Here is a 27,438-nt window from a genome sequence, read left to right on the forward strand (position 1 = left end):
TTGTGATGATTATAATACATCATAATCAAATGAAAACTAATCAATATTCATTCCGATAATTGGGCTGGGAATTAATTAGACTGTTTCTGTGTGTAATGGACTGAGAATGAAATAATAATTCCCAATAATGATGGTACTAAGCAGAAATGCACTTACTTAAAAATTAAAATCATGACAATTGAAAGAAAGATAAATGCACATATCATGCGCTTATTGTAAATTCATGAAAAATATGACTGCGGAATGTGTTTAAAGCCGTTTTTCTTATAATGAAACGATAGCTAGAATGCTTAGCAGCAGGATGTAATCGCAAAAAAAACATTCAATGTGACTATTCAGCTGCAGGCAGCTCCCCTTCCTTACACATATGTATAACTTCCAACAATTCAAAATTTACTCTGATAAAGAAAAGAACATACGCATGTAAATTCTTTTTTCTTGTTGACAATAAAGTCGCAAATTTGAATTTTTTTTAGCTTTAAAGTATTTAACTATTCCTGTGATCAGAAATACAATAAATCTTCATGTTGAAGAAAAATATGATCAAATCAATTCAAATCAAAATAAATATCGATATTCACAACAATTGGGAGAGTAGACACAACAATATCTTTCCATGTACTGAGCCATAATTCCACTTTTATACCCCTTACTGGAATGATCAATTATTAGATATTAGCAATAACTAAATTATTAATATGCTGTCAGTGAACTGAATATTAATGTGAAATCTCACATTGCTGTTTGAAAGAGCAATGTGTCGATATAAACAGTAATTCTTAGTGAAATGCCTTAGACATCTCTTAATCAATGAGGCTATGTATACTTTGATTGTTGAAACGAGTAGCATTCAGTTACTTATAAAGAGCATTGGATGGAAATCACTGCTTTTTGGTGCAGAGCTGAAAGATTTTGTTATTGTAGTATTGGCAGTAAGAAATAATGGATTAAATTATGATGTGCATATCACCTTACTAAATATTTTCAAGTTTTCTAAAAGGCTTCTGGTCCAATCTTCAGTTTAACAAGGGGAAGTTTGGGTCAGAACATCAGTAACTGCAAACAATTTCGACACATCTCCATCAAAGTTATTAATCTGATAATTCAGAACAAATATCAAAAACTTACCTCCGTAAATTTAGTTGACTATATTTTTAGATTGTAGTAAAGTTCGTTCTCTACTTATTTCCTTCCTATTTCTGACACCAGTGGCTAAATATGGATTAGATTAAATGTCATATGAGTTAGACGTTCGTTTTCTCTCACAGATCCGTGCAGCACAGGAATTGGTTATTTGGCCCATAACGTTGTGCTGAACATAATGCAAAAGAAACTCATCCCTTCTGCCAACTCTTGGTCCATATCCTTCCAAATTATCGAAATGAACATTAAAGAGCCTTAATGTATCTGCTTCCACCACCAACCATGGAAGTTCATTCCAGACACCTACCACTCCCTGTGTAAAAACAAATTGCCCGTTACATGCCCCTTGAACTTTCCCCCTAACCTTAAATGCATGTCACATAGTTTTTGATGCTTCAACTATGGGAAAAACTTTCTGACCGTCAACCCTATCTACGTATCTCATGATTGTAGAGACTTCCATCAAGTCTTCCCCCAGTCTCCGCCACTCCACAAAAAAGCAATCTGAGTTTTTTCTCGCCTCTCTGAATCCAGGCAGCATCCTGGTAAAAGCCCTCTGTACCCTCTCCAAATCCTCCATACCTGTCCTGTAATGTGGAGAACAAAAGTGAATAAAATACTTCAAGTATGCCTTAACCAGTCTTATAAAGTTACAACATGGCTTCCTGACACTTGTAACCAGTTCTCTGACCAATACAGGCAAGCATACCATTTGCCTTCCTAACCACTTTCAGGGAGCCATGGTCTTGAACACCAAGATCCCTTTCAATAATAAAGCTGTTAGGGTCCTGCTATTAACTATCTACTTTTCCTTAACATTTGAGCTTCCAAAGTGAAACACCTCACACTTGTATGGATTAAACTTCACCTTTAATTACTCTGCCCATATCTGCAATTTATCTTTTTCCTGCTGCATTATATGACAACCCTCTACATTGTCCCCAACTGCACTGAACTTATTAACTCCCCCAATTCGATTATAATCCATTTCACTTCTATATAATTGTATCACAAACAGAAGGGTTCCAGTACAGGTACCTGTGGAAAAAAGACAGGTAATGAGGGAAATGCAGAATTCTTGACGAAATGAGGTTTTTTTTCAATGACAGAACAATTCTGATGAATAATCTTCTAAGGTGTGATTTTTGTTTTTAAATTAACCCAATGTTTTAATTCTCAGTTTACTGATCTTAATGAATATCCAGTACAAACTGCTTTGTTAATATTGAATCATTTTAAGTGTTGAGTTCTAACGTTAATTATTGTTTAATTGTTATTTCAATTCTCACACCATCAGGAGATTCACATTTTAGTTGAATCCATTATTTCTTAGTGCCAGTATCATAATGAAATATTAACATTCTTTTCAGGTCAACTCACCTGCAATCAACCAAAGTTTTCTCATCCAACATCTAACTATCTCATTCTCTTTCATTTGAGTTCTCATATTAATGGAAGGATCATTAAACAGTCTTATCAATTAAGAGATGGCTAACTATTTTTCATATAAATATTTCATTTTTTTCCAACATATTGCACAATTACATTGCAAAAAGAGTTTTCTTATCATTATTAAATTTGTTATCAGCCATTTTAAAACTAATTATGGTCAATATCTAACCGGCAAACATTGTTGAAATCCAATATCTCCAGCTGTCGATGTGGAGCTATGGCTCAATACATCAACTGACGTAAACAATATTGCACTCTGCAATCTCTTAATCTTAGCAAAAATAATTTTAAGTGTTTACGCTTAGATGGATTGAATTGGTTGTGAGCAAAAATGCAGACTGAAGAAAGGTCACTGGCCCAAAAGTTTTCACACTGATTTCTCCCCACAGATGCTGCCAGACCTGCTGAGTTATTTTCCAGCAATTACTGATTTTGCTTGTGATTTCCAGCATCCACAGTTTTGTTTACATTCTTGTATTGATTATATTTCACTTCAATTCTAACATTTCTATATATCTGATTATGACAATAAGAGCTAAATATTTTTCATGTTAAACATGATTTAAATTTTCCGAGTTTCTTGTTTAAATAAACCAGAATTAACAAATGTTTGCTCTATGCTATAACAATAAATCTTGAATTCTTAGCAATCACAATTTTTTGAAAATGAGGAAAGTTATCTTTCGCTGAATAGTCACATTGAAAGACTAATGCTTTATTTCCATTTCATGTGCATTACAAAGCGTGTTAATTTTTATTTATGCAGATGAATAACTGCTTCAAACATATTGACTTACTTGATTATCATGAGATCTATGTTTATTTAAGATCATTGTTGCTTCGTTCCTTCATTATTAGAAATAACTAATTCTTTTTATCGATCCATTACACTCTGGAACTGTCTAATACAAGCCTAGTCCAATTATAACAATAAATATCTCAGTAGTTTTCCCTGTGAATAAACACAGTAAGTATGTGATTATAGTCCTGCCCTTCCTGCAAGGGAATATTATGGAGGACTCCGGTAATGTCTGTACTAGTAGACCAGGTGGCATGGGTTCAATTCCCACCTTCAACAGAGGTGTGTCAAATCACCTCAGAGTTGATGAGAAAATATCTAAGTGTCGATTGAACTGCTTTTCAACCAACATTGTCTCAACTTGTAACTGTTGTTCATTATAATGATCACAACATCTTGAATTTATTTGCTTCACATCACTGATTAAAGTATGAATGTTATTACGCTGCTTCTAAATACCTCTCAACTTTTAGTAACTTTGCAGTCTTAAAGATTCTACGATTTAAGGTGAGGGGGAAAGAATTAAAAGGGGTCTGAGGGGCAACGTTTCCACACAGTGTGTTTCACATTTTAGGATGAGCTGTGAGAGGAAGGGCAGAGGCTGGCACAAATACAACATCTAAAAGACTTTTGGACTGTTTATTGTATAGAAAACGTCCAAAGGGGTATGGGACAAACACAGGGAAATGGGACTAGTTTAGTTTAGGAAACCTGGCCGGAATGCCAAGTTAGGCTGAATGTCCTGTTTCCATGCTGTATCAGTCTAGCATTCGACAACTCAAACTTCACTGTGATTGGTAAAGGAAAGAACAAACGGATGTTAATTCTATTTAGTGTCCATAAAAAAGTGAAATGCATTTTAAATAATTTTGTCACATGAAATAGTTCGCTCTTATTGTGATAAGAAATACAATGATTGTGAGCATTGAAGTGAAATAAAATTAAATCAATTCAACTGTGTTTCCATGGTTAACATAAAAATTGATATTCACAATCATTGTGAGTTTGTACATTGCAATATCTTCACATTACTTCATGTACTGAGCCATTATTACACATTTATACCCCCTACTGAACTGAACAATAATTAGATATTAGCAACACTCAGATTTTCGAAAATCTATCAGTACACTTAGAAGAAGGAGAGATTCAATTTCACTACATGACTGTGCAATGCGCAGACATGAACAGGAATTTTTGCAGTGAAAAGTAGTTACAGTTCTCTGAATTCATAAGGCTGAAATTACTGTGATTATTCAAATGAGCAAAAGTCAGTTTACAAAGCGTGTTGGATGCAAAATGATTGGTTCCATTGTGGGATAGTTGACCTGAAAACAATAGCATTGTTGCAATGGATTAAATTAAAATATGGATTAAAATAATATATGGATCTGACGATACACGTTAGGAAGACAAACAAATTATTCTGCAAGTATTATAAGGATAATGAATTCATAATAAAAGTTGTATTCTGAACAAATAAATTGACTCAATATTTTAAAAACACTTTGCTCTGATGTTGATTAGACATACACTAAGATCGGTAAACTGAAGACTGAATTATAATACCTAGATTGATGGATTGAGGACAATAAATGAGCCATTCAATAGTTATTGAAAAGAATTTATATTTTTGTCAAAATGCAGACAATACAGAAGTAATGCATTTCATTCAATGAGTTTACTTGTAGAAACATGTGTTCTTAATTTATGAAATTTTATTGTGATCGATGTTCAAACATTTGTGTCTGAATTAGGAAGTAAATAAAAAGATAATGAAAATGAATATGAGAGTGACCACAAGATACAGTCCGTGATATTGGATAGAAAAAGGAATTCTCATAATCTTATGAGTATTTAATGTTAATAAAATATAACTCCTCAGGTACTGAAGCAGTCCAAGTCCAAGTACAACAAGACCTGGACAGTATCCAGGCTTGGGCTTACAGGAGGCAAGTAACATACATGCCACATAAATGCAGGTTATCACGTATAAGACATAACCTAACCACCATCCCTTGACATTCGATGGTGTTACCATGACTGAACATCCACTATCAACATTATCCTGTGGATTATCATTGATCAGGAACTGAACTGGTCTCACCACATAAACACAGTGGCTACAAGAGTAATTCAACTCCTGGCTCCTGAAATCCTGTCCAAACGCTACCAAGCACAAGTCAGGAGTGTGATGGAATACTCCCCACTTGCCTGGATGAGTGCAGCCCTAACAACACTTAAGAAACTTGATACCATCCGGAATAAAGCAGCCCGCTTGATTGGCACTGCTGCTACTGAGCATCAGTGGTGGTGAGGGTGGATGCTTGTGGATGTCCTACCTGCAATCTCTGCCTCTTCTTATTAACAAAGATAAAAGAATCTTACATTGCTCAACTTTCTCATCAAAACCGAGTACTGTATTCACCTCAACCCTCCAACCACAAGGGATGAACTCAGATTTCTCCAGTTTCCTCATTTCTCCTCCACCTACCTTGTCTCAATCAAATCCCTCGAACTCAGCACCACCTTCCTAACCTACAATCTTCTTCCTGACCTCTCCGCCCCCACTCCATTCGAATCCTATCACCCTCACCTTGACCTCCCTCCACCTATCGCATTCCCAATGCCCCTCCCCCAAGTCCCTCCTCCCTACCTTTTATCTTAGCCTGCTGGACACACGTTCCTCATTCCTGAAGAAGGGCTCATGCCCGAAACGTCGATTCTCCTGTTCCTTGGATGCTGCCTGACCTGCTGCGCTTTTCCAGCAACACATTTTCAGCTCTGATCTCCAGCATCTGCAGTCCTCACTTTCTCCTCCAGCCCTCTATTATACCATCCAGCAGCATTTCCATCACCAATAGCAGCTCCTCTTAAAATATTTTGTCAGTAACTTGTAATAAACTGGTTAATACAATTACAACTGAAAATGTGTTGCTAGAAAAGCGCAGCAGGTCAGGCAGCATCAAAGGAGCAGGAGAATCGACGTTTCGGGCATGAGCCCTGCTTCAGGAAGGTCCTGACGAAGCAGTGAACCAAATTTTGAAATGATCTTTCTAAACATAATATAGATCAGGTTAAAACTGAAGTAGGTGTTTTACACAACTTGCTACAAGGACACAGACAGTAGAATCTGAGGTGATCATGAGTATGTGGAGGTGAATGTGGGAGACAAGCTGGGACTGTATTGGAGTAGTCACGGTGAGAGGGAACAAATGCTGGATGCAGGGTTTCAGCAGCTGATGGACTGACACTGAGGTGAGCCATCGGAAACTGAGCAAGTGACCACCATCTAATAGGACAGAGAAACTGATCCATCAGCCTGAAACTGACTGACCAGATGGCTGTCAGTGACTCCAACACAAGGGAATGGAAACATTGCTCAGAGCCTGTTTCTGTAACATTCAACACAACCAGGAAATGGAAAGTGAATAATGAGCTGAAAACAAGGCCACTGTTCTGTTCGAGTCTAAACATTTCAATGTTCAGTTATTGAACATTACTGACTCTCAGAATATTCTAACCTGCAGAATCACAGTAAAAGGGGAAAGTAAACAACATTCTTGGCAAAGGCAGAATGAACCAACTGCTTGTATAAAAACAGCTCAGAACAAAGGGGCGGAATCCTCTACAAACTGACAAACACAGATACCATTAGATTTATAGATAGTGATTGGAATTCTTTCGAAAAACACTTCCCTGTTTATGGTGTGTGGTAGTAACCATTCTCAGTGAGAACTGCCACTTATTTCCTTTGAAAAGAGTCTCTGTTTCCCCTCAGAAAAGCAGGTGTGTTGCTCACTTACAGACTGACTTACAGACAAAGGAAACCTGATCAGGGACTCGACGGTTAATTAAGCTGTTAGTGACAGTCCATTGCACACAACAAGAGCTTAGACCACAACAGATTCTAATGAAACCAACAATGTGATGAAAAAGGTGAATTAGTCTTTATAATCATGCAGTCTCTCTCAATCAAATAATCCCAGTCAACTTCCAAACATTTTAAAACTATTAATACAATGTGTACATATTTATTTACTTTCCTAATTTCCTCCAAAAATATATCTGATAATTCTCTTCAAAATATATTTTAAATGGTCAATTCATAATCACAATTCATTTCCAATTATTCTTAGAGCAGAACAAATTGCAAACTAAAATTGTTTTCACGTCAATAATGACACTAGAAAATTTGATCTGTAGTTTAACCATATTTCCAAATATTGTTTTGGTTCATTATTGCAGTGAAGCTAAAATTAAACTGTATTTATTTTCTCTGATATCCTTTCATTACTTTATTCCCTAATAACAATGCCCATGGTGCAATGGGTGACAAACATTAAATAAAATTGAATTTTCATTGCAAGAACTTGTACAAATAATCACATATTATTTAGTTCATTCATTGTCGTTGATTATCAGTTATTTTCACTGTATGATCAAGTTAAATTTACTTAAATAATCACAGTACAATTCTCACCTTTATAGATATGTCGAATGAATGCCAAATTATTCTTATTTCAAGTAAAAATAAATTCACGTTTTGCTCTGTTTTATTCCAGGAATAACAGGATGTGTTGAATTATTATGGGAAACAGGAATAAGTGAAGGTGGTGGCTCTCAGACGTGAGGCCTTAAAGCCAAAGGGCCAGGTGGTAGTAACAGTGGGGGGAGGTACCTAGTGCCCCGCTCTCCTCAGAAGGCAGAGAGGATGATGACAAAGTGCACACGAATGGACAGAGGGACGGCAATGGGTGGGATCACCCACCACCCTGTAAGGCCCAGAAGGCTATGTCCATGGCACCACTGGGCATCAAAGCTCAACGTGGACAGACAGTAGGGAGCAACAAAGGGAACTGTCAGAAACCAAACATGAACAGTTCACCCGCTGAATGACAGATGTTGGTGAGTTAACACCCAGCCTGATAGAGAAATGGTAATAATGGGCCTTATTGGGACAATATGGATGAATTAGTTGAGGTACAGTCTCACCGATGATGGTGTCAGGCCAAAATCTCTCAGGCCAAGATACCCTGACGTGTACATCAGAACCTGTCCCTGCAATGAGAGGGTGAGGGTGTGAGCTGGTCCCCCCCAGTGCACAGCCGATCAGTGTCTCCAGGAATTTACAGATATTACAGGGACACACTGGGGAGGGGACAGGCTGAATGGGCTAAAATAACCTTGGTGTCTCAGGGAACCAAGGGTAATATCGAGGATCATACAGAGAGGAAGCCTGAGGTGTGTAAGGACCACGGGGGATTACCAAACCCCAATCTGTGATGATGATATCATTTTTTTTGTTTTTAAACTGGGACCCTATTTAACTGTGATTATAAACATGGGACTCCCAGTGGAAGATCATTCTAACCACTTTCTGAATTGGACCATGAGAGCTGAGGCAAACTCAGAAACACAGGGGAATAGCTGCAGTACAGGGAGGGTAACCAGACTGGCAATGTTACAAGTGAAGAAGGAAAGGGCACATAGCCAAGGAATGTAGGCAGAGAGAGGGAGATAGATGTTCACATTGTGTGTGTGCATGTGTTCACGTAGGCACATGAATATTCTTTGATGCTGTGTTTGCGAACCAGCAGAACAAATATTAATACAGGAGCATCTATATCAATGACTGATATGGATTTGTCCCTTACCACCTCAATTACTAAAATGAGAGCAGTCGAAGAAGGAATCAAGGAAGCTGGATGAAATAAACTTCTCCCGACGCAGATCATGCATATGGCAAAATATATTCAGATGTGGGCTGTGGGAAACTGAGGAAGGGACCACTCTGGGAGTTGTCCATTTCGAACAGTTAGGACCAACTATTGATGTAGAGACACAAACTATAATATGGGAACAACCTGAACAGGCCTGGGACAGGAAGCAAAGGAGAGTCGACATCTCCAGAGTAGTTACCTTGCAGGGAGACTGGAACAGTCAGGGAATCTGGGGAGTTAGAGCTAGGACCCAAGCAGCAGTTTGGGTAACTCAAACAGGAATGTGGGTTATTATTTGTAGATCCTGTAAAGATCAAGGGCCCTCTCACTCCCCACACAAACCGGATCCCATTAAAGCTGAGGAGGCAGTAATTGTGACAGTATCAGATTGACAAAAGCAGTGAATAGTCAGACCAGCAGTATCCCAGACTAACTCACAGAAGCCGGACAGCTCATCCCACCTCACTATTGAGTATACGTCCCTCAGTGAATCCGCCACTAAAGAGTATCCTACATTAGCGAACCACACCACTGTATTTAATGGATTGAAATCACAACAGGATATAGTCTAAGTCCTTGATGTTGTGAATGGGTTCTGGTCCATACCTGTGGACCTGGAATCCCAGAATAGGCTGGCATTTACTGGCTGAGGAAAACAGTACTCCTGGATCCAGTTACCTCAGGGATCCCACAATATTCCACTATATCCCACCGATATATGGCTGATGGAGTTAGTCACATTGATCTTTCCAACACCTCATGACCTCAGATATTAAACAGGCAGGCCAGGCTTAAAATTAACCCACAGAGAGTGGGAAGGTAGGGAGAGATGCCACTGCTCTGTTAGAGTCAAAATCATTCAACGTTCAGTTATTGAATATTACTGACTCTCAGAATATTCTAACCTGCAGAATCACAGTAAAAGGGGAAAGTAAACAACATTCTTGGCAAAGACAGAATGAACCAACTGCTTGTATAAAAACAGCTCAGAACAAAGGGGCGGAATCCTCCATAAACTGACAAACACAGATACCATTAGATTTATAGATAGACAATGAAATTCTTCAGAAAAACCCTTCCCTGTTTATGGTGTGTGGTTGTAACCATTCTCAGTGAGAACTGCCACTTATTTCCTTTGAAAAGAATCTCTGTTTCCCCTCAGAAAAGGAGGTGTGTTGCTCACTTACAGACTGACTTACAGACAAAGGAAACCTGATCAGGGACTCGACGGTTAATTAAGCTGTTAGTGACAGTCCATTGCACACAACAAGAGCTTAGACCACAACAGATTCTAGTGAAACCAACAATGCGATGAAAAAGGTGAGTTAGTCTTTATAATCATGCAGCCTCTCTCAATCAAATAATTCTAGTCAACTTCCAAACATTTTAAAACTATTAATACCAATGTATACATATTTATTTCCTTTCCTAAGTTGCCTCCAAAACTATATATCTGACTATTCTCTTCAAAATATATTTTAAATGGTCAATTCATAATCACAATTCATTTCCAATTATTTTTAGAGCAACACAACTTGCAAACTAAAATAGTTTTCATGTCAATAATGACACTGGAAACTTTGTTATGTAGTTTAACCATATTTCCAAATATTGTTTTGGTTCATTATTGCAGTGAAGCTAAAATTAAAGTCTATTTATTTTCTCTGATATCCTTCCATTACTTTATTCCCTAATAACAATGCCCACGGTGATATGGGTGACAAGCATTAAAATAAAATTGAATTTTCAATGCAAGAAGTGGTACAAATAATCACATATTATTCAGTTCATTCATTGTCGTTGATTATCAGAGTTATTTTCATTGTATGATCACGTTAAATTCACTTAAATAATCACAGTACAATTCTCACCTCTATAGATATGTCAAAGTGAATGTCAAATTATTTCAAGTAAAACCAAATTCACATTTTGCTCTGTTTTATTCCAGGAATGACAGGATGTGTTGAATTATTATGGGAAACAGGAACAAGTGAAGGTGGTGGCTCTCAGACGTGAGGCCTTAAAGCCAAGGGCCAGGTGGTAGTAACAGTGGGGGGAGGTACCTAGTGCCCCGCTCTCCTCAGAAGGCAGTGAGGATGATGACAAAGTGCACACGAATGGACAGAGGGACGGCAATGGGTGGGATCACCCACCACCCTGTAAGGCCCAGAAGGCCCTGTCTATGGCTCCACTGGGCATCAAAGCTCAAACTTGGACAGACAGTAGGGAGCAACAAGGGGAACTGACAGAAACGAAACCTGAACCGTTTACCCACTGAATAACAGATGTTGGTGAATGAACACCCAGCCTGATAGAGAAATGGTAATAATGGGCCTTATTGGGACAATATGGATGAATTAGTAGAGGTACACAGTCTCACCAAAGATGATGTACGGACCCTCCCTCGAGCCAAGATGCCCTGACGTGTACAGCAGAATCTGTCCCTGCAATGAGAGGGTGAGGGTGAGAGTTGGTTCCCCCAATGCACAGCCGATCAGTGGCTCCAGGAATTTACAGATATTACAGGGACACACTGGGGAGGGGACAGGCTGAATGGGCTGAAATAACCTTGGTGTCTCAGGGAATCAAGGGTAATATCGAGGATCATACAGAGAGGAAGCCTGATGTATGTACGGACCACGGGGGATTACCAAACCACAACATGTGATGATGAAATCGGTTTGATGCATTTAAAAGATGACATGGGACCCTATTTAACTGTAATTATAAACATGGGACTCCCAGTGGGAGATAATTCTAACCACACTCTGAATTGGGCCATGAGAGCTGAGGCAAACACAGAAACACAGGGGAATAGCTGCAGTACAGGGAGGGTAATCAGACCCACAATGTTACAAGGGAAGCAGGAAAGGGCACATAGACAAGGAACATAGGCAGAGAGAGGGAGATAGGTGTTCATATTGTGAGTGGCCTGTGTTCATGTAGATATATGCATAGCCCATGAATATTCATTGATGCGCTGTTAAGGGGCCAACACTTTCATGATTCTAACACCGGAGCATCTTTGACTTTTATGGCTCACCCTACAACTCAAATCCTCCAACCCTAACAACATCCTTGTAAGTCTTTTTTGAAACCTTTCATGTTTCACAGCACCCTTCTGATAGGAGGCAGGCCAGAACTGCACACACTATTCCAAAAGTGGCCTAACGAATGTCCTGTACAGTAACATGACCTCCCACATCCGATACTCAATGCTCAAACCAATAAAGGAAAACATACTGAACACCTTCATCATCCTATCTGCCTGCAACTTGACTTGCAAGGACTATGAACCTGCCGTCCAAGCTCTCTTTGTTGCGCAAACGTCTTCAGGGCCTTGCCATTCAGTGTACAAGTCCTGCCCTGATTTGCTTTTCCAAAATGCAGCACATCACATTTACCTAAATTAAACCCCATCTGATCAATATCTTATTGTAATCTGAGGTAACCTTCTTCATTATCCACACCCCTCCAATTTTGTATGACCTGTAAACTCATTTACGATACCAAATTATTTAAATGAATGACGAAACAAATCCAGAAATAGACATCCATTTCTCAGAGTTTGAATGTGCTCTGTGTAAATCCTGCCCAATGACTCTGTACCAGAGAAAGGCTGCACATGCGCCTGGCTGCACCTTGCCCCCTACAAAGCTGGTGGCTCCACATGTGTCCAGAGAATTCTTGCCCCGAATAAAGATGGCGGCACACACTCATGCCTGCTGCCACACTGAGGCAATTCCCCGTTTACTGAAAACACGAGACTGGGACGTTCAAATTTGTGTTTTCCGACGTGCACATTTTGTTTGTAAAACCTCTCCGCTCATACAGAATCGCTCTCACCTCCTGCGGTTCCACAGACAACCTTGATGATTTTTGTGGGTACCTATTCTCTGCCTGGTTACTCGTTTGTCCTTAGTGTATTTGTACAATCACTCTGGATTCTCCTTAAACCTATTTCCTGAAGCTATCTCATGTCCCCTTTTTGCCCTCCTGGTTTACCTCGAGTATACTCCTACTGCCCCTATACTCCTCTAGGGATTCACACAAATATAGCTCTCTGTACCTGCCATATGCCTCCTTCATTTTCTTGACCAGGCCCACAATATCTTTCGTCAGGCAGCATTCTTTACACCTACCAGCCTTGGCCTTAACAGGAACATACTATCTGTGTACTCTCATTGTCGCAGGCCTATGGAGGCAATGGCAGATGAGGACAGAGAAACAATCATTCTCAGTAAAGAGGTAATGTTGGGAAAGATAACAGCCTGAAGGTAGATGGGTATCCAGGCTCTGATGGAATGCATCGCAGGGACTAAAAGAGGTGGGTGAGGGGAGGGGGGGGGGGAAAGAGATAACAAATAGACCTCGTGATAATTCACTACCATTTGTTGGATTCTGGGATGGTTTTGACAGACTGGAAGCTGCAAATATGGTGCCACTATTTTTCAAAAAGGACCCGTTAGCTTAACTTCTGTAGTGGGGAAAATGCTTGAATCTCTCAAGGAAGTAGTGGTGAGATATCTGGGTAGAAATTGTCTCATTGAGCAGACACAGCATTGATTCATGAAAGGCAGGTCACGTTTAACGCATTTACTGGAATTATTTGAGGATACGACGAGTGCGTTGGACAAGGCGGACTCGGTGGATGTGGTGTACATGGATTTCCAGAAGGTATTCAACAAGTTGCCACACAAAAGGCGGCTGAATAAGGTAAAAATGCATGGCATTGTGGGTAATGTATTATCATTGATACTGGATTGGTTAACCAACAAAAAATAAAGAATGGGAATAAACGGGTGTTTGGATTAATGTTGGCACTACAACTGTTTGCAATTTACACAAATGTTTTGGAGTTGAGGACCAAGTGTACGGTGTCAGAGTTCATATTTGATACAAAGATGAGGTAGAGCAATGTCTGCAGAGGCCACTGTCAGTCTGCACAGGGATACAGATCGGTTAAGTGAGTGGGTAAGGATCTGGCAGATGGAGTTCAATGTTGGGATATGTGAGGTCATCCATTTTGGCTGGACTAACAGCTAACTGATGATGAAATGGTGAAAACGTGCAGCATGCTGCTGTGCAGAGGGAGCTGGGTGTCCTTGTGCATGAATCACAGGAAGTTGGTTTGCAGGTGCAGCAGGTAATTATGGCAGTGAAGGGAATATTGTCCTTCATTGCTAGAGGGATGGTTATGCTGCAGCTGTACAGGGTGTTGGGGAGGCCACACCTGGAGTACTGTGTACTGGTTTGGTCTCCTTACTTCAGGAAGGATGTACTAACACTGGAAGGAGTACAGAGGAGGTTCACTAGTTTGAGTTGGGAGTTGAGGGTTGGTGTATGTGGAGAGATTGAGAAAACTGGTTCTATAATCATTGTAATTTAGAAGAATGGGAGGTTGGAGAGGAAACAATAAAATTATGAAGGGAGTAGATAAGACAGAAGCAGGGAGGCTATTTCCACTGGGGGCGGGTCAAACTACAGAGCATTACCTCAAAATAAGGGAGAGCAGATTTAGGACGGAGTTCAGGAGGAGCTTCTTCAGCTAAAGGGTTGTGAATCTGTGGAATTCCCTGCCGAGTGCAGCATTTGACATTCTCAACTTGAATGCCTTTAAGGCAAAATGTAGATTTGTGAACAGGAAAAGAATTAAGGGTTATGGGGAGAGAGCAGGAATGTGGAGTTGAGGCCATGAAAAGATCAGCCCTGATCTTATTGAATGGTAGAGCAGGCTTAAGGGGCCAGATGAAAGTTCTTGCCTTGTGCCATCAAAATTGGCCTTTGTCCAATTCAGAACCTTAACTTTTAGATCTGGTGTATTGTTTTCTGTATCTATTTTAAAACTAGTAGAATTATTAGAGACTCCCAACAGTGTGGAAGCAGGTCATTCAGCCCATCACATTGATACTGACCTGGAGAGCCTCCTAACCTCCCCCTGTAACATTGCATTTCCCAGGGCCAGCCAACCTACACATCCCTGAACACTGTGGGCAATTCAGCCTGGACAATCCACCCAACCTACACATCCCTGAACACTGTGGGTAATTCAACCTGGATAATCCACCCAACCTGTACATCTTTGGACTGTGGGAGGAAACCAGAGCACCCGGACGAAATCCTTGCAGAAAATCCCAATAAGGTGATCATCCCTTTCTTATTTCCCAGTTCCACCTAAATAACTTCACTGGCGTACTCCCAGGAATATCTTCCCTAAGCAAAAACATAATGCTGTCCCGAATCAAAAATGCCACTCCCCCTCCTTCCTTCTCCCCCTTTCTATTTTTCCTATAGCATCTATACCCTGGAACATTAAGCTGCCAGTCCTATCCATCCCTGAGTGATGCCTCTGTAATTGCTATAATATCCCAGTGCCATGTTCAAAACCACACCCTGAGCTCATCTGCCTTCCCTGTCAGGCTTCTTCTATTGAAGTAAATGCAGTGCAACTGCTCAGTCCGACTTCATTCTGTGCCTTGCCCTTGCCTGCCTTGACTATTTGACTTCTGAACTGTACCAGCCTCAGACATACCTCTATTCTCACTATCTTCTTGGGTTTACACCCACTCCCTCACTGGTTTAATGCCTCCCGAGTATCACCAGGAAGTCTCCCTGCCTCGATGTTAGACACCTTCCAATTCAGGTACAATCCATCCTTCTTATGCAGGTCAACTCTACTCCAGAGGAGATCACAATGATCCAAAAAACGTGAATCCTTTTCCCCTGCACCAGCTCCTTAGCCACTCATTGAGCACCTCCTCCTCCTCCTCTGTACTATGGACATTTTTCAAGATGTCACCATTTATTTCCCCACATTCTATATCTCCCATGTACTTCTTCACAGTAAACACTAATGCAAAATACTTGTTTCCTATCTCGCCCTTCGCCTGCAGCTCCACACAATGGCTGCCTTGCTGATCTTTGAGGGTCTCTATTTTCTCCCTAGTTAGCCTTTTGTTCCTCATGTATTTACAAAAGCCCTTTGGATTATCCTTAACCCTATTTGCCAAAGCTATCTCACACCCCTTTTTTGCCTCCTGATTTCCCTCTTAATTATACTCCTACTGCCTTTATACTCAAAAATTTTTTGGATTGGAATAAATAAAAAATATAACATCCTGACAAAACAAACGAGGGTAGGACTTACACTCAATAAAAGTAGGGCCTTGAGTAGTGATATGGAACCAAAGAGACCGAGGGCTTCAGATCTTTGAAGTGTGTGTTACATGTAGACAGGGTGGTTAAGAAGGTGCTTAGCACACTTACCTTCATCGTTCAGACCTTTGAGTCCAGGAGTTGGGACTATATGTTGAGGATGTACAGGACGTTGGGCAGGCCACTTCTGGAATACTCTGTCCATTTCTGGTCATGCTGTTATAGGAAGGATGTTATTAAATTGGAGCAGGTTCAGAAGAGATTTACCAGCATGTTGCCATGAATGGAGGGATTGTGTTCTAAGGAGAGGCTGGATAGGCTGGGAATTTTTTTCACTGGCGTGCACGAGGTTGAGGGGTGACCTTATTAGAGGTTTACAAAATCAGAAAGAGTGTAGATAAGGTGAATAGCCAGGAGAGAGGGGGATTCAAAACTCGGGTGCATTCATTTTGAGAAGAAATGAGAAAGATTTGAGGGGAAAGACATTAGGGCTTTTAAAAAAAAAATTACACACGTGGAATGAACTTCCAGAGGAAGTGGTAGCTGTGAATACAATTACAATATTTAAAAGACATTCAGATAAGTACGTAAATAGGAAATATTTGGATGGATGTGGACCAATCAGAGGCAGGTACAATTAGTTCAGTTTGGAATTATGGTCGGCATGGACTGGGTGGACCACAGGGCCTGTTTCCTTGCTGTATAACATTAGGAGTCTAATCCTCACTAACTCTAAATTCCTCCATCCTCAACTCTCCCAATCACTGTCACTTCATCTAGCCTCACAACTCTTCCTTATTTATATAATTCCTCACCAGCCACAGAACGCTCCCTATCTCATGTCCTCCAGTTTCTCAGATCTCTGTGATATGTGCCTTTCTTTAGTTCCAGCCTTGAGGATGTCCTCATTCACTCAGATTGTTTGGAGGACAAACTGGTACAACCTGGTCCTCCAGTACTGCTCTCTGCCCCCTATTGGCCTGCGCTGACATCAATCATCGAGGCCCATTGCGAGGTGGGTGGTGGGATCCTCCCTCTCTCTGCCCTGGGATGAGCTTCAACATTCACAGTCAATGGGGCAATATCACAGAGCACAGGGGCTGGGGCTATTCAGCCCATTTGGGATGTACCCTCTCCCTCTGGAGATGCTGCAAATCTGTCCCAATTCCCTTCCCATTTGCCCATAGCCCCCAAATCTTCCCTTAAAAAGCAAAATTCCAAATCTGTTTATGAATAACTGCTGAGTCTGTGTCCAGCTGCCATTCAGACTTTTCCAGATACTCAGAACTTTCTGAATAAAATAATGTTCACATATTCACATTATTTGCCAATTACCTGAAAATAGTTACTAAAATTGTGACATTGTTAACAATTCCCCTCTCTCTGCAGATTAGATATCCTAGAAACAAATTTGCACCTGGTCAAAATCACTGCTTAACCTTCTCAGCTCCAAGGACAATTATCTGTGCTTCTACTGGCTCTCCACAAAAGAGGAACATATCTTATTTTCATTTATTAGTGTCATAGAGATGTACAGCACAGAAACAAACCTTTGGTCCAATTTGTCCATGACAATGAGGAATCCTCAATAAACGGAGCCCCATTTGCCAGCTATTGGTCCGTATCATTGGAAACTCCTCCTATTCACGTACCCAATCGGATGCCTTTCAAATGTTGTAATTGTATCAGCCTCCACTACTTCATCTGGCAGCTCATTCCACACATACACCACACACAGCTTGAAAACTTTGCCCCTTAGATCCATTTTAAATCCTTGCCCTCTCAACTTTAGTCCATGTGATCTTGTTTTGAACCCACATAACTGGGGGAAAGGACCCTGGCTGTTCACCTTATCCATGCCCCTTATGATTTTATAAATCTCCATGAAGTCACCTCTCAGTCTTTGACTCTCCAGGGAAATTACCCCTAGCCTATTCACCCTCTCCCTGTAGCCCACATCCTCCAACCCTAGCAAAGTCTTTGTAAATCTTGTCTGAACTCTTTCAAGATTCACAACATCCTTTCCAGAACAGGGAATTTCGAACTTAAAACATAATTCCTGAAATGGCTTAATCAATGTCCTGTCCAGCCACAATTTGATGTCCCAGCTTCTGTAGTCAATGCATTGACCAATAAATATAAGCATACCAAACACCACCTTCACTAGTCTGCCTACCTGCGACTCTACTTTCAAGGAACAATGAACCTGAACTCCATAGTCTCTATGTTCAGCAACATTCCCAAGGACTTTACCATTAAGTGTACAAGTCCTGCTCTGATTTGCCTTTCCAAAATCCAACAGCTTACATTTATCTAAATTGAACCCAGTCTGCCATTCCTCACTCCAATGGCCCATCTGGTCAAGAGCCTGTTGCATTCTGAACTAACCTTCTTCATTGTCCACTACACCTCCAATTTTGGTGTCTCCTGTATACCCACTGACCATATCTCATATATTCACATCCAAGTCATTTATTTAAGGACCCAATATCCATTCCAGCAGGACAATGCTGCTCACAGGCCTCCAGTCCGCAAAGCAAGCCTCCATCACCACCCTCTGCCTCCTACCTACAAGCCAGTTTTGTACCAAAATGACTCGTTCTCCCAACATTTCATGTTATCTAACCTTGCTAACCAGTCTGCTCTGTGGAACATCGTTCAGTGTCCATAAAGACAACGCCCACAGTCTGCCTTCATCAATCATCTTTGTCACATCTTCAAAAAAACTCAATCAAGTTAGAGAGAGAGAATTTCCCACACACAAAGCCATGTTGACTATCCCTAATCAATCCTCGTCTTTCCAAATACATGTAAATCCTGTTCCTCAGAATCCCTTCCAACAACTTACCTACCACTGACGTTAGGTTGACTGTTCTCTTGTTCCCTGGCCTTTCCTTACCACCTTTTTTAAATAATGGCACCCATCTTCCAGCACCTCACCTGTCACAAACAATGATATAAATACCTCAGGGAGGGGCACTGCCATCACCTTCCTAGCTTTCCACAAATTTCTGGGATACACCTGATCAGGTCCCAGGGATTTATCCACCTTGCTACTGTTTAAGACTTTCAGTACTTCCTCCTCTGTAATATAGACACTTTTCAAATTATCACTATTTATTTCTCCAAACTCTCCAGAATAGAAGAGCATAGTATTTCTCCCACCTCCTGTTGTTCATAGATGGCCTTGTTGATCTTTAAGGGGTCCTATTCTCTATCTGGTTATTATTTTATCCTTAATATATTTGTAGAATCTCTTTGGATTCTCCTTAAACTATTTCCTAGAGATATTTCAAGTCCCCTTTTTGTTCTCCTGATTACCCTCGAGTATATTCCTGTAAAAACGTGATTCTGTACTCCCAATTCCGCTGCCTCTGCCATATCTGCTCCCAGAAGAAGCAATTCCACTCCAGGACATCCTAGAAAGGTTTCCTCTTTCAAAGACCGCATTTCCCTCCCACTTGATCAACAATGCACTCCAACGCATATCCTCCACTTCTTGTACCTCCGCCTTCCCCCCACCCCTCCAACCACAATAAGAATATAATCCCCCGGTCCTCACCTGCCACCCACTAATCTCCATTAACCTCTGCTATGTCCGCTACCTACAGTCAGACCCCACCACCAGGGATATATCTCCCTCCCCAGCCCTTTCTATCTTCCGCAGAGACCATGGGATCTTTGGTGCTGATGTGCTGCCCCACGGATACCTCAGTCACTCACCCTGCCAAATGGCCGAGTGAGATTATCACTAGATGGATAATCCAGATACCCTGATAACGTTCTGGGGCCCAGGGTTTGGATCCCGTCATGGCAGACAGTGGACTGTGAATTCAATAAAAATTTGGAATTAAGAATCTATTAAAGACCATGAATCCATTGTTGATTATTGCAAAGAAAAACCCCATCAGATTCGCTAATATCCTTCAGGGAAGGAATCTGCCATCCTTACCTGGTCTGGCCTACATGTGACTCCAGACCCACAGCAATGTAGTGGACTCTTTACTGCCCTTTGGGCCCAGCCAGTGACACCCTCATCCTGTGAATGAATAACAAAGAAGGTCAAGTCTTGTACACAACTATACTGTTCTTACAGATAAGTGATCTCTTAATAAATTTGCTTCTCAACTCCCTGCTAACTATTGGGGAAGGGGGTCAACATTACCATCCCAATAAGGAGATCATCCCTTTCTTATTTCTCAGTTCCACCTGTATAACCTGCCTGGATGTACTCCCAGGAATACCCTCTTGAAGCCGAGTTGTAATGCTATCCCTAATCAAAAATACCTCTCCCCCTGCTCTGTTGCCCCCTTTCTATCTTTGCTATTGCATCTATACACTGGAACATTAAGCTGCTGGTCCTATCCATCATTAAGTCATGCCTCTGTAATTGCTATAATACCCCAGTGCGATGTTCAAAACCATACCCTGAGCTCCTCTGCCCGACCTATCGGGCCTCCTGCATTGAAATAAATGCAGTGTAACTGCTCATTCTGTGCCTTGCCCTTGTCTGCCTTGACTGTTTGACATCTGAACTGTACCAGTGTCAGACTGAGCTCTTCCCTCACTCTCTCTCTGGGTTTACCCACATTCCTTCACTGGTTTAATGCCTCCTGAATAGCACTAGCAACTGTTCCCTTCCAGTGCCAGTACAATCCATCCTTCTGATGGAGGTCAATTCTACCCCACAAGAGATTCCAATGATCCAATAATGTGAACTCTTCTATTCCCATGTCATTGATACCAATAAACAATAGCCTCCCCTCAAAATGGTTATTCTCCCCTTTAAGAATATTCTGCTCCCTCTCTGAGAAATCCTTATACAAAAATTACACATTCGAATAATAAACCTTACAGACATCAGGTCATCATAAAAGGATTACATGACTCACTGAAGGTTTGGGGAAACCTTTTGAGAGAATGCGATGATTCAAAGGAGAATTTTTAAGCAGCAAATGGGATTGATCTGGAACACAATACTCACACACACAATGTGAATATCCAGATCCTGATATACTGAGTAATTCAATCAGAGTTTAGAAGAATATTTACTGAGATTACCATCTGAATGTCCACCTGTAATATCCTGTAATACAAGTTTATAAAATCTGTCACTCTCAGTTCAAGTTAGAAACCCACACCATCCCCTCCTCGTGGCCCAGGATTACTGTACATATTACCCTTGAGGGCATCAACAGTCAACTCAGAGGGACATCTGTGGGTTTCTAGGAGATTCCAACTGGAGAGCTCATGTGACTGAACACAGCAGTTAGAACATAGAACATAGAAGAATACAGCGCAGTACAGGCCCTTCGGCCCTCGATGTTGCACCGATCAAAGCCCACCTAACCTACACTAACCCACTATCCTCCATATACCTATCCAATGCCCGCTTAAATACCCATAAAGAGGGAGAGTCCACTACTGCTACTAGCAGGGCATTCCATGAACTTACGACTCGCTGAGTGAAGAACCTACCCCTAACATCAGTCCTATATCTACCCCCCCTTAATTTAAAGCTATGCCCCCTTGTAATCGCTGACTCCATACGTGGAAAAAGGTTCTCACTGTCAACCCTATCTAACCCCCTAATCTTTGACACATTGGAGAAAATGATCCAAGCGTCAGTGAGATATGGGGAACAAGAATTACTTTCTTTTCTTTCATTCCGTGCTGCCGCTCTGCCTCATCAATAAGACATGGGTGTGAAAGGCTAATGCCTAACGATGGGCAAGTTGTCTCCATCCTGACCAATGGGTAGGAAGATCCTCCCAAACACTCCAAAGCGTATCCCTAGAAAGATAGCAACTCTGCCTGCTTTCCACTGCCTTCCCACTGCCCAGTGTTCCCAGTAAATGTTTGGAAGAATGGGAAAGGGGGATATCTCCTAGAAAAGGCATAACCGGAAAGGTCTAAGAGGATTATGAAAAAAGAGAGAGATGCACAGGAGAAGGGGGCAATAAGTTGCCAGATGGGGTGTAACTTGGGAAAATGGGAAGTTGCTCATTTTGGAGGAGTTAATAAAGAACAAAGTACTATTTAAATGGTGGAAACTGTAGAAAGCTGCACCACAAAGGGACCGGGGTAATTGTTCAGTAAACACAGAAAGCTACCACACAGTTACACCAGGGAATCAGGAAGGGGAATTGAATGTTTTGTTTCAAAGTTTTTCAGTATTAGAGTTTGGAGTCTCTACCTGAGAGTAATGTGTGGAAGTGCTGGTGAGACCACCATATCTGCAGGAATGAGAGCAGTTTTGGTCCGTTCAGATAAGGAAATGTGTCACTTTATTGGAGGCATTTCAGGGAAGATTCAATGAGATGATCCCTGGTTTGGAGGGATTATCTTTTAAATAAAGGCTGAAAAGGTTGGGACTCTACTCACTGGATTTTGGAGAAAGAGAGGTGATCTCAGTGAGACAGATGGGATTCTTAAGGGGTTTGGCAGGATAAATACAGAGGGAATGTGTCTGAGGGTAAATACTGAGAGGGGGGTCTGAAACCAGATTCTGAGTCACTAAATCAAGGGTTCTGTTTTGGATTCAAGTTTAAGGCGACACAGACGCAGGTACGGGTTTTCAGTAGCAATGGAGCTGGGGTGAGGTGGAGAGAAGCAACGTTGAAGAGATTGGATTTCCTGGTGTTGCGATTGTGTGGATGTCTGATCAGAAGGTCATCTTGGGGTCAGATATAACAGCAATATTGTGAAGAGTGTCGTTCTGCCTCAGAGTTCCCAGTGGGAGGGAGGGGCTCAGCAGAAAGGTAAAGGTAAGGCAATGGGTTTAACCATGACAATGTTTCATTGGAGGAAATTGCAGCTAATTGAGTAGTGGAATGTGATAAGCAGTTTGATAACTGAGTAACAGTGGAGTAATGGAGAGGGATGATGGGGAGGGCGAGCTGGGCATCGTCAGTGTACATGTCAAACCTAACACTGTTTTTGGATGATATCACTTCCCGGCACTATGTACGTGAGATACAGGAGAGACCAAAGATAGATCGTTGAGGGACACCAAATGCAAGGAATTCAGAAAGGAAAGGGAGAATGGAGATGGAGCAGGATTTTCCAACAACAGTGAGGTCAAATATCAGTTTTTCACAGAATGGGAGAGAAGGACATAACCAGAAAAGACCAACAGACAGAACAAGGAACAATATCTATGAATTGGCGAAGGGGAGTGATGAGGCGGCAGCGGAGGAAAGAGAGTTGGAAAGGGAGTTTAGTGAGATTAGGGTAAAGGGTCAAGGTGAGCTCTGATAAGGCTTGACAAGACACTGGAGAAAGATGTAGGTTTAGGACAAAAACCAGGAACACCACGTGAGGCAGTTTGGCTCAGTGGGCTAGTAGGAGGGAGAGAAACAGCAGATCGGATTATCTCAGTCTTAGTGACAGAGAAACTCCATGTGCTCCTCACTCGTTGTTGGAGGGGAGGATGGAGGAGACAGGATGATGGACAGTGTTTTACAAAGAAACAAAACCAGGGTTAGTGATATTTAAAATGAGTGATCAAACCTGATGTATTTCGGTTTTATCCAGAATATTAAAACAAACGACTGAAGTCCTGGTTCGAATCCCATCTTGGCAGACGGTGGAATCTGAATTCAAGAAAAAAAAAAGAATGTATTAGGAATCTGCTGATCTCCATGAAACCATTGTCAATGGCGAAACAAATCCTGCCAACCTGACAGCGGCCCAGCCAGCTACTCACTGAAATAATCACTGCAAAGTCTCAACACCGGAATGAAACTGGATGGACCAGTTGGCAACTAACAAGGCACCAGAAATTACAACCACAGAATCAGCCCTCTCGATGGTGCAACATCCTACTCACGAACATAAGGTTTTTGGTGCCAAAATGTGGAGAGCTCTCACAGACTAGTCAAGGAACAGCCTGACATAGTCATACTCACGGAATCATCCCTTACAAACATTGACCAGACACCACCATCACCATCCCTAGATATCGAGAGTGTGGTGCTGGAAAAGCACAACAGGTCAGGCAGCATCCGAGGAGCAGGAGAATCGATGTTTCAAGCCTAAGCCCTTCATCAGCCTGACCTGCTGTGCTTTTCCAGCACCACACTCTCGACTCTGATCTCCAGCATCTGCAGTCTTCACTTTCTCCTGAAATCTCTGATACGTCCTGTCCCACCGGCAGGACAGACCAGGCAGAGGTGGTGGCACAGTGGTGTACAGACAGGGAGGATTTGTCCTGGGAGTACACAGCATTGGCTCCGGAGACCAGTAGGTTTCATGGCTCCTGCTGATTACCACATACCATCCTCCCTTGGCTGATGGATCAGTTCTCCTTCATGTTGAACAACATTTGGAGGAAGCACTGAGGCAATAAAATGATGTCAAATGTACTCTGGGTACAGGATTTCAATGTCCATGATCGAGACTTGCTCTGCAACAGAATTACTGACTGAGCTGGTCAGGTCCTAAAGGGTATAGCTGCTCAACTGAGTCTGCAGCGGGTGGTGAGGGAACCAACAAGAGGGAAAAACATACTTGATCTCATTGTTATGAATTGACCAGCTGCAGATACATCTGGCCATGACAGTATCGGTAAGAGCGACCATCACACATTCCTTTTGGAGACACAAGTCTTGCCTTAAAGTTGAGAAAAACCTTCATTGTGTTGAGTGACACTATCACCGTTCTAATTGGGACAGACTTTGAAGAGATGCAGGATCTCAAACTGGGTATCTCTGAGGCACTGTGGGACATTAACAGCAGCAGAACTGTACTCCAGCACAATCTGTAAAGCTAAGTGATCCTACGTCCAGTGGAACAGATCGGAGCTCTGCAGTTCTGCCACACCCAGTTGTGAACGGTGATGGATAATTAAACAACTCACTGGAGGAAGCATCACAGATATCCCCACCCTTACTGATGGAGGGGTCTCACACACCCATTCACCAGATAAGATGACAGCATTTGCAGCAATCTTCAGCCAGAAGTGTAAAGTGGGATGATCCATCTTAGCCTTCTCCAGTGGTTTCTAACATCACAGATGTGAGTTTTAAGCCAATTCAATTCAGTTTGAATAACATCAAGAAATGGTTAAATAGTGCAAAGGCTATGGGCCCTGCCAATATTCTGGCAATAATACTGATGGTTTGTACTCCAGAACTTGCCACCCACCAAGCCAAGTACCACTCCAGCACTGGCATTGACCAACAATGTGGAACATTGCCCAGGGATGTTCAACACAAAAACACAGGGCAACCCAACTCAGGCAATTTCCCTCTATCGGTCCACACTCGATCAGCAGTAAAGTGATGGAAGATGTCATCAACAGGGCTACCAAGCAGCAGCTGCTCAGCAACAGCCAGCTGAGTGACACTCATTTTAGGCTCCACCAGGACCACTCAGCTCCCGATTGTGTTACCGCCCTGATTCACAATCTGGCTACCAGCTGAATCCCAGAGGCGAGGTGAGGGTGACAGCCCAGTCCCACTCCAAGATCACTAATTCTAGCTGATTCCACCCTTGTCTCAGCTCATATACTGAAACTCTCATCCGTTGTGTGTTATCTCCAGACTTCATTTTCCAAACACACTCAGGGCCAGCTTCCCATATTCAACCTCCCTGTAATCTCAAGAAAGTCTAAATCACTGCTTGTTGATTCATCAAAAGGCTCCTAATTAGAATCAACAGCGTACAGCCATAGAGATGTACAGCATGGAAACAGACCCTTCGGTCCAACCCGTCCATGCCGACCAGATACCCCAACCCAATCTAGTCTCACCTGCCAGCACCTGGCCAATATCCCTCAATTTAAAATTCTCACACTTGATTTAATTCCTGGCTGTCATAGTCCCTAACTCCCTGCACCACACACACTTTGAGACCTGGACAACCCATTTTCTTCGAGACTCCCAACCATTTGTTAATTCATTAGTTCACCTGTGTGGCTGTTTCTACACTTGCTGAAGCAGCATGGTCTGAAATTTGCAGCCAAAACCTCACAGGTCTGCTTTCCACCTTTAAGACATCCCTCAAAACCTGCTTTTTGGCAATGCTTTGGCAATGACCTAATATCTACATCTCTGGCCTGAGGTCTAAAGTTCTCAATAGTATTTTTGTGAAATTATAAGCATGATAATAGAAATACAAAATGTTGAGAGGGGGAATGAGAGCAAGGGGGTGAGAAAAGGGGAGAGAGGGGTGAGTGAGAGAGGGGGAAGAGAGCATAAGAGGGGAAGGGAGAGAGAGGGTGAGAGAGAGATGGGTTGAGAGTGAGGAGGGGTGAGAGAGAGGGGCGAGGGGGTGAGAGAGAGGGGCGAGTGAGTGAGAGAGGGGCGAGCGAGAGCGCGAGACCGAGGGGGGCAAGAGGGGGGGCAAGAGAGAGAGAGAGGTGCAAATGAGTGGGAGGGAGGGGAAGGAAATGAGACGGAGAGTCTGAGAGCAAGAGAGCGCACGAGAAGGGGACGAGAGAGAGAGCGCGAGCGAGAGAGAGAGAGAGAAAGATAGATATCGAGGAGGCAAAGCTGATAGGGAGAGATAGAGGGCAATCCAGTGATAGAGGGATGAGAGAGAGAGGGATGCGAGGGAGAGAGAAGTCGGGTGAGAGAGAGAGTTTGGGTGGAGAGTGAGTGAGGGGGTGAGAGAGAAAGAGAGGGTGAGAAAGAAAGAATGAGAGTGAGGGGGTGAGAGAGAGAGTCAGAGAGAGAAGTCTCAGTGAGGACCAGTACAGCAGAGGTGAAAGCAGGTCCCTCACAAGATGATGTGAATGAAGCCTAGAATGTTGCTTTACCTTGCCCAGTTCGGTGTCTATGTCCTGTCTTCCAGGTCTGAATACAGAAGGTCACTAACCCCTCCCTGTGCTGTTCACTGTGAGTGATCTTACCGACTGCAGGATTTACTGAAGGCTCCAGACCTCCCTCTTCATGTCTCTCTGACTGACCAACCGTCTTTGATGTGGTTATGGACGAGACAAGAGTTAGGAATTCGGCTGAGACAGGAACATCCAGATGACCTACAGGAGACAGAGAAACAGACAGAATGGGAAATTAGACTGATGCAGTGAGGGTTACACATGGAGAATGGCACTGAGTCCCACAGAGATCTGGAAAATCCCTGTCTCCATCCCTGGCCTGTGCTGCTGTGTCCCTCTGGAATGGAGAATGCTGTTGGGTCAGGATCTGGAGTAGCTGCAAG

At 42.1% G+C, this 27,438-nt stretch overlaps 1 long non-coding RNA gene across 3 annotated transcripts in view; it reads right to left on the bottom strand.

Moving 5' to 3' along the window:
• Positions 1–27,252, bottom strand: part of LOC140458934 (uncharacterized) — a 69,415-nt gene extending 42,163 nt beyond the window's left edge. The window contains exons 1-5 of one of the 3 annotated variants that reach the window (XR_011953785.1): positions 27,128–27,252; positions 23,785–23,867; positions 20,225–20,311; positions 11,498–11,561; positions 1,129–4,722 (exon numbers count right to left, since the gene is read on the bottom strand). This is a non-coding gene — a long non-coding RNA (uncharacterized lncRNA). Of the gene's footprint in view, positions 1–764; positions 4,723–11,497; positions 11,562–20,224; positions 20,312–23,784; positions 23,868–27,127 lie in introns of those variants that run through there. The other 2 variants (XR_011953786.1, XR_011953787.1) reach the window with 2 other exon arrangements.
• Between the last annotated feature and the right edge of the window lie 186 nt (positions 27,253–27,438).

The sequence above is a fragment of the Chiloscyllium punctatum genome, chromosome 34 (genome assembly GCF_047496795.1).
Source record: "Chiloscyllium punctatum isolate Juve2018m chromosome 34, sChiPun1.3, whole genome shotgun sequence".
NCBI classification, from domain to species: Eukaryota; Metazoa; Chordata; class Chondrichthyes; order Orectolobiformes; family Hemiscylliidae; genus Chiloscyllium; species Chiloscyllium punctatum.